Raw genomic sequence first — 7,085 nt, 5'->3', positions numbered from 1 at the left:
AGAACACTTTGCCTGAGCTGGGGGCGGGGTCTGGGGTTCTGTTATAGCAGCAGGGACCCTTGCTCCTGCCCTGGGGAGGTAGAGGGACTGCTATGTCCTCAACCCACCCTGCCTGGAGAGACTGGTGCCCAGGCAGCAACCCCTGCTCCGAAGAAACCCTGAGTTCCCCAATGCCTGCCCGCTCTGTGAAAGAACACGTGAAACTTTGCCTGACACTGGTGCAGGGGAGCTGGGTGCCTACTCACGACAGAGACCGAATTTCCCACTGAGCCAGCGGAATGAGGGCTGCAAGTCCCCACGGACTTAAAACAAGTAAGAAAAATGGATATTTCTTGCACACCTGAACTTGTGGCCTCAGATCTCTGCCCACCCCCCGCCCCCACCGTGTTGGGACCACTGCACCACTGCAAGGGCCAGAGCAGCAGTGCATGAAGCTGCCATGTAGAAAACAGGTCTTGAGAAGAAATGTCCGTGATAATACAGTGGCTACAGTTCTGCGAAGGGGCAACCCCTGATGGCTAGACCTGCGCCGTCTAATACAACAGCCGGCAGCCACACAGGTGTGTGTTTAAATTCATTCAAAGGAAATGAAATTAAAAATTGGCCACACTTCAGGTGCTCAATAACCCCCGTGACCAGTGGCTGCTGAGACTGGCCAGCAGAAACTTCTATCATTGCAGAATGTTCTCTTGGTCTACTGGTTTATTTGTCTAGACAATTCTATCTAGAGTAAGTAACATGGAACAATTCCCCAAAAAGCACTGGGAGAAAACTTTCTTTACTCCTCTGCACAACAGGTGAAGACTACCTCTGTTTTCAGGGACAGTTTTAATGATTTCTAGCAGTCAATGTGGAGGAGGAGGCCTGCAATTACGCATGGGGGTGGATACAATTTGTGTGGAGGAAGGACGTGTGTGCAAATAACTTCTACCTGGCAAGCACAGGAAGTTTGTGGACACTTTGTTCCTCGAAACACATCTGTAGGGCCCTCCTTTGGAGACCTTCCAGGCTAGCCTCTCTGGCCAAGTCTCCACTGCCCACATGTCCCAGCCCCTCACGATGATGACTCTGAAAAAAGGTATTTTGGAAAAGCAGTGTCTCGTGTGAGCCCCATTTTCTGTTTGCAGGCCTGTCTCTCCTCTGTGGGGGTTAGCTCTTCGAGAAACATCTCCAGTGTATCCCCAGCATCCAGAGCCTGGCTACACACAGTAGAGGTTTAATAAGTGTTGATGAGATGAATGGGCACGTTGGCAGATGGGAGGCTGAATTGGGGTGGCTGTCTTTGACCTCCAACAAAACTGGGTGTAAACTTCATCTTCTCCGGAATATCTTTGTGGACTCCAACCCCCAACTCTGGGCACAATGGTATTCCTAGATTCCATGATTGCTTTCCTAGATTCCCAGAACGGGTTGTGGTATAATAGGTGGAAGAGTTGAAGGATCCATAACCAGAAAACGGGGAAGGTTGGGAAGGAGAGGGCTCAGATAGAAACTCAGTAGACAAGGCGGAAGAAGAAAGCCTCATGGGGTACACCGGGGGTGGACAGGCCCTTCTGTCCAGGGGTTTCCCCAGCAACAGGGGGAAGTAAGTACCAGGTGACACCTCTGTGTGTTGCTCAGAATCTTTTAAAATTTGTGCAGGGAGAATACAATGGAATATTTCACATGCGTCTTATATCCAAGCAACAGAAATTTCATTGCAGATAGGTGCTGGAGAAGCCTTTTATAAAGTTCCCCAGGGCAGGGCAGGAGGAGAAACCAGGCCCAGGAGTCAATCCCAAGCTTGGAGGGTAGGCCCTGCTTTGGGCGACCCGCCAGGCAACTGGGTGACCCCCTATCCGAGGGCATTGCTCAACCCCCGTCGGCTCTGCTGGCAGCATCTGGGGGCTTCTCTGCAGGATGCCAGTGCAGAGTGCTGTTCTGCCAGGTGGCCCATCCCTACAGGTGTCTCCGTAGCTTCTCTGACAGCTTTGCCACCTTGCACCCGCTTGCCCGCGTGCTCAGTCACGTCCTCCTCGTCGGCCGTGTTTCCCAGGCAGCTGCGTCAGCCTCCCAAGATGCAGGTAAGCCTCTGGCCTGGGGCCAGGTGTCTCTGGCCTGGCTCACCTGCTGCGTAGGTGACTGTTAGCATCGCTGCCTCTCCCCTAAAAGAAATCCCCTATTTTCACCCTTAGGCACTCACGTACCATACCGACTACAGACAGTTTTATCTCTGCCTTTAAGCATTTACAATTGAGATATCCACCAGTATTGATTGAAACGCCTGTTTCCAGTAAACATTCAAGGCTGCATTCATTCATTCATCGTGCATTGAGTTAGCTCAGACCTGGTTTGTCCGGGAGTGTTCCCTACTAGGAGCACAGCGTCCCATTCCACTGAATGCTAGAGGGAGGAGCATAGACAGGAACCTCGGCCTTTGAGGTCTGGAGAGGAGGTGGGCAGGTACTCACCATCGTAATTGTAGCTTATACTGACTGACAGCAAATCCTGTGCCAGGCCCTGTTCTAAGGACTCTCCATATTGAAAGCCTCAGAACATTCGTATGAGGGAGATGTTACTATGCTACCAGTTTTGTAAATGAGGAAAGTGAACACAGACAGTTTAAGTGAAAAAAGTGTCACATCACAGAGCTTGTAGCAGTTTGCTAGGGCTGCCAAAATAAACAACTGCAGGCTGTGGGGTTCAAACAACAGAAATTGATTCCCTCACAGGTCTGGGGCCCGGAAGTCTGAGATCAAGATGTTGGCAGAGTTGGTTTCTTCTGAGGCCTCTCTGGGTTGTAGATGGTTGTCTCCTTTGTGTGTCTTCAGATGGTCTTCCCCTCTGTACCTATGGCCATGTTTTCTCCTCTCCTAAGGACACCAGTCACATTGAATTAGGCCACCCTAGTAATCTTATTTTAACTTGAGGACCTCTGTAAAGACCTATCTTCCAATACAGTCACATCCTAAGGTGCTAGGGGTTAGGATATCATCCTACGAATTTGTGGGTCACAATTTAGCCCATACTATAAGCTAGTAGGTGACAGAATCAGGATTTAAATTCAGGCTGACGGGCTCCCGAATCCATGTGCTGCCTCTCAGAGAGGCTTCCCACCCTGGGTAAAAAGTCTGCAGTGATCCTCTGCCCTAGGGTTAGAGAAAATTTTCCAGAGTCAGGGTACTGTGGGGAATGAGTGGGAGACTGTGGGTACCCTCCAACCTCCCCTGACAGCTTCCAAGCCCTGGGCACCCCATACGCCCTGGATGTCCTGAAGCTCCAAATGCATTCTCCTTACATGGCCAGGGAATTTCCTTCTTCCTTAGAAGAGACAGGGAGACATAAACAAAAGACCCCCTTCTCTGCCAGGCACCTTTCTGGGCACTTCCCCACGGGACCCACCCAATTTAAATAATAACCCAGCAAGTTAGTGATTGTTATCCCCAGGGAGTAAATGGAAGCCAGGTTCTTTATCATCCTACCTTTCTCCTAAATCTCAGACACACCTCATCAGGGAATATTCTAGCTAGAAGGTCCCTATCAGTTACAGGATCCAACAATCCTGTAGATAAAAAAACCAAAGCTCAGAGGAGGATGTGGTATATTGGAGTCACAAAGTGCATCCAAGTCAGAGGCATGACTCTAACTGTATGGCTATGAACTGTGAGACCACGGCAGCAGAGACTGTGTCTGTCTTAGATACCCTGGGTCCCCAGGATGGAGAATCAAATGAGCACAGAGAAAACCCTTTCTACATATTTAAAAATTAATAAATTATTCAACAATGAATACATTAATTCCCAGCCCAAGCCCTTGTTTTGGTCTCAAATAAAGAAATAATGGGTTGTATTCAATCTCCTCTTCATCTCTCATAATAGAACACCAAATTTTAACAGATAACCAGCCCAAATAAATATTTCCCAGTTTCTCTTGTATATGACTGTGTTTTGGCCCATGCAATCTAATTAGAAGTGGTTGAAACCTAGAAAATACGCTTCAAGAAAAAGCATACACAAGTTAATTTGTTTCTTCCTTTATACTGGCAAGAGTGTGTTTGGACGAACGGAGGCAAGATGGTGCACTTCCGGGTTCTTCTTCACCAACTTTTCCCGCGCGCGTGAAAATGCAGCTGGCACCCGGGAAGGTGCAGACCAACCGGGCATGCACCAGGTGACATCAATCCGAAGAGACCAAGATTTACCTGGTCGCACCTGCGGAACGCCCCCCGACACGCCCGTGCCCCACTGGGGGACTCTGTCGGCCTCCTTTGCCGGAGGCCAACAGACCTCTCCCTACCCACCTACTTCCCTGAAGCTAGGTGACCAAAAATAAATTTGCAGTATTGCTCCTACCCTTGCCTACTCGCTGGTTCTTTTGTGCCTGCTCTCTGCTGGTCTTAGAAAAAACAAATCAGAGTGAAATGCAATGGCTGGAGCTCCAGCAGTTACTGTGGACCACGAGGTGACCTTAGGCATGAAACCAATGCAGCACAAAACAACGGAGAGAAGGAACCTGATTAATTGACACTCTGGGGCTCCATACCAGCCCAGACAGCTCCTCAGGATGCCTTGGACACAACAGAGAAGTAAACGCCTATGTTGCTTAAACGGCTGTTATTTGGTTTTTTTTCTATTACTCATAATTAGACGTAATCTAACTACTGCAAGTCTGTAATGAGGGAGCCCATTAGAGGCAACGTAGATTAGTCAAGAGCTCAGAATGTAAATCCAGATGCACTTGCTAAGGGCATGACCTTATACAAACTACTTCACTCTCTGGAGTCTCAGTTTCCTCATCTGTACAATGGGTTTAATAATAGCATTTATCCTGTTCCTCAGTGCTGCCTACGAGGTGGCAGCCATCTCCTCAGCATCATGGCCACCCTTAGACCCCTTGTGAAGCCCAAGATCATCAAAAAGAGAACCAAGAAGTTCATCCATCACCAGTCAGACTGATACGTCAAAATTAAGTGTAACTGACGGGAACCCAGAGGTATTGACAACAGGGTTCACAGAAAGTTCAAACGCCAGATCTTGATGCCCAACATTGGGAGCAACCAAAAAACAAAGCACATACTGCCCAGTGGCTTCTGGAAGTTCCTGATCCACAACGTCAAGAAGCTGGAAGTGCTGCTGATTTGCAACAAATCTCCCCGTGCTGACATGGCTCACAATGTTTCCTCCAAGAACCACAAAGCCATCTTGGAAAGAGCCGCCCAGCTAGCCATCACAGCCACCAACCCTAATGTCAGGCAACGCAGCAAAGAAAATGAGTAGACAGGCCGGGCGCGGTGGCTCAAGCCTGTAATCCCAGCACTTTGGGAGGCCGAGGCGGGTGGATCACGAGGTCAGGAGATCGAGACCCTCCTGGCTAACACGGTGAAACCCCGTCTCTACTAAAAATACAAAAAAAAAAACTAGCCGGGTGTGGCGGCGGCGCCTGTAGTCCCAGCTACTCAGAGGCTGTGGCGGGAGAATGGCGGGAACCCGGGAGGCGGAGCTTGCAGTGAGCTGAGATCGCGCCACTGCACTCCAGCCTGGGCGACAGAGCGAGACTCCGTCTCAAAAAAAAAAACAACAACAAAAGAAAGAGAATGAGTAGACAGCTCATGTGTACATTTTGTGTTTAAATAAAACTGTAAAAACTGCCACAAAAAAAATAGCATTTATCCCATGAGACTGGCATAATCCATGGTGTGGATAAACGGTGATACATCATATAAAATACAAGCGCATAGCTCACTGTGAGGCCCAGGCAGTGATGTGCTCAGCAGAGATCTTGTCTTTAGCACCCAGACCCCAGCATGGGGGTGTGGGATCAGTTTTTGTCAGATGAGGATGATGATGAGGATGAGGATGAGGATGCTTTACTTACTGTCACAAGTGACCGGGAGCCAGCTTGGTCTTGACTGAGGGGCAGCCCAGGACTCCTGGCTGAACCTTCATCAGTGGAGCAGAGGGGTGCCAGGAAGAATAAGGCACAGTAGGGGACTTCCTGGACAATCCAGCCTTTACCAGCTTGGAGGAGTTTTTGGAAAGGTGGGTGGTTCCACAGGGATGTGGGCTGACCATTCCACAGTGCTGCAGAAATCAGAACAAAACAAAACGAGCTATAATAGTGAAACCATGTGCCCTGTGCATCCAAATTAAACAGCTCTACCACTCTATGGCCCCAAATATGTTCCAACACTTCAAGTTAAGGAACAAACAGAAATCAGATCCAGACAAGTTTCGTTTGGGAGGATTTGTTCTGCCTCATAACTGTTGTTTAAACAGGCAGGAAATTTACTCAGTCAGCTTACTAGCTCTGAGACCTTGGGAAGAAACCATTTAAACTCTCTAAGCCTTAATTTTACCACTGTACAATGGGGGTAGTAACATCTACCTCAAAAGATGACTGAAAAGAAGAGATTAAATAGATTGTCTAGCAAACAGTCAGTACTTAATAAATATCTTCTGTCCCTTCCCTTTCCCACAGGGCCACCACAGCAGAGCCTAGAGAACTAGTGCTGAGTGAACTGGATACACAGAGTTTATTTCAAGTGGGTAAATGTAGGCTGGGTGCAGTGGCTCGTATCTATGATCCCAGCACTTTGAGAAGGCAAGGTGGGAGGATAACTTGAGGCCAGGAGTTTGAGACCAGCCTGTGAGAACCCGTCTCCACAAAAAATACAAAAAAATTAGCAGGATGTGGTGGTGCATGCCTGTAGTCCCAGCTACTCAGGAGGCTAAGGAGGGAGGATCGCTTGAACCTGTGAGTTTGAGGCTGCAGTAAGCTGTGACTGTGCCACTGCCCTCCAGCCTAGGTGACACAGCAAGATCTTGTCTCCAAAATAAAGAAACAAAATAAAAAGTGCGAATGCAGAAGAACATGTGTTGGTCCTACAGAATCTCCTGACGAAAGGTGAGCCAGGCAGGGGTCGACTTCATGCCAGATGCCAGTCCCTCAAGGTACAGCAGGACCTTGTGGGAAATCTCTGCCCGTGACCCGGTCCACATCACATCAAAGAGAAATGTTTTGATGTTAATTAAATAATGTGAAAGTGGTAATCTATTTTAATGTTCTTTAAATATTAAAAGTGCTTTCTATTGTCATTTTTGATAGAA

General features: G+C 48.4%; 1 pseudogene; it reads left to right on the top strand.

Moving 5' to 3' along the window:
• Positions 1 to 4,853: 4,853 nt before the first annotated feature.
• On the top strand, positions 4,854 to 5,255 carry LOC104675667 (annotated as a pseudogene).
• The last annotated feature ends 1,830 nt before the right edge of the window (positions 5,256 to 7,085 follow it).

This window comes from Rhinopithecus roxellana, chromosome 9, assembly GCF_007565055.1.
Source record: "Rhinopithecus roxellana isolate Shanxi Qingling chromosome 9, ASM756505v1, whole genome shotgun sequence".
In the NCBI taxonomy this organism is placed as follows: Eukaryota; Metazoa; Chordata; class Mammalia; order Primates; family Cercopithecidae; genus Rhinopithecus; species Rhinopithecus roxellana.
This window is presented reverse-complemented; position numbering and strand designations above follow the sequence as displayed.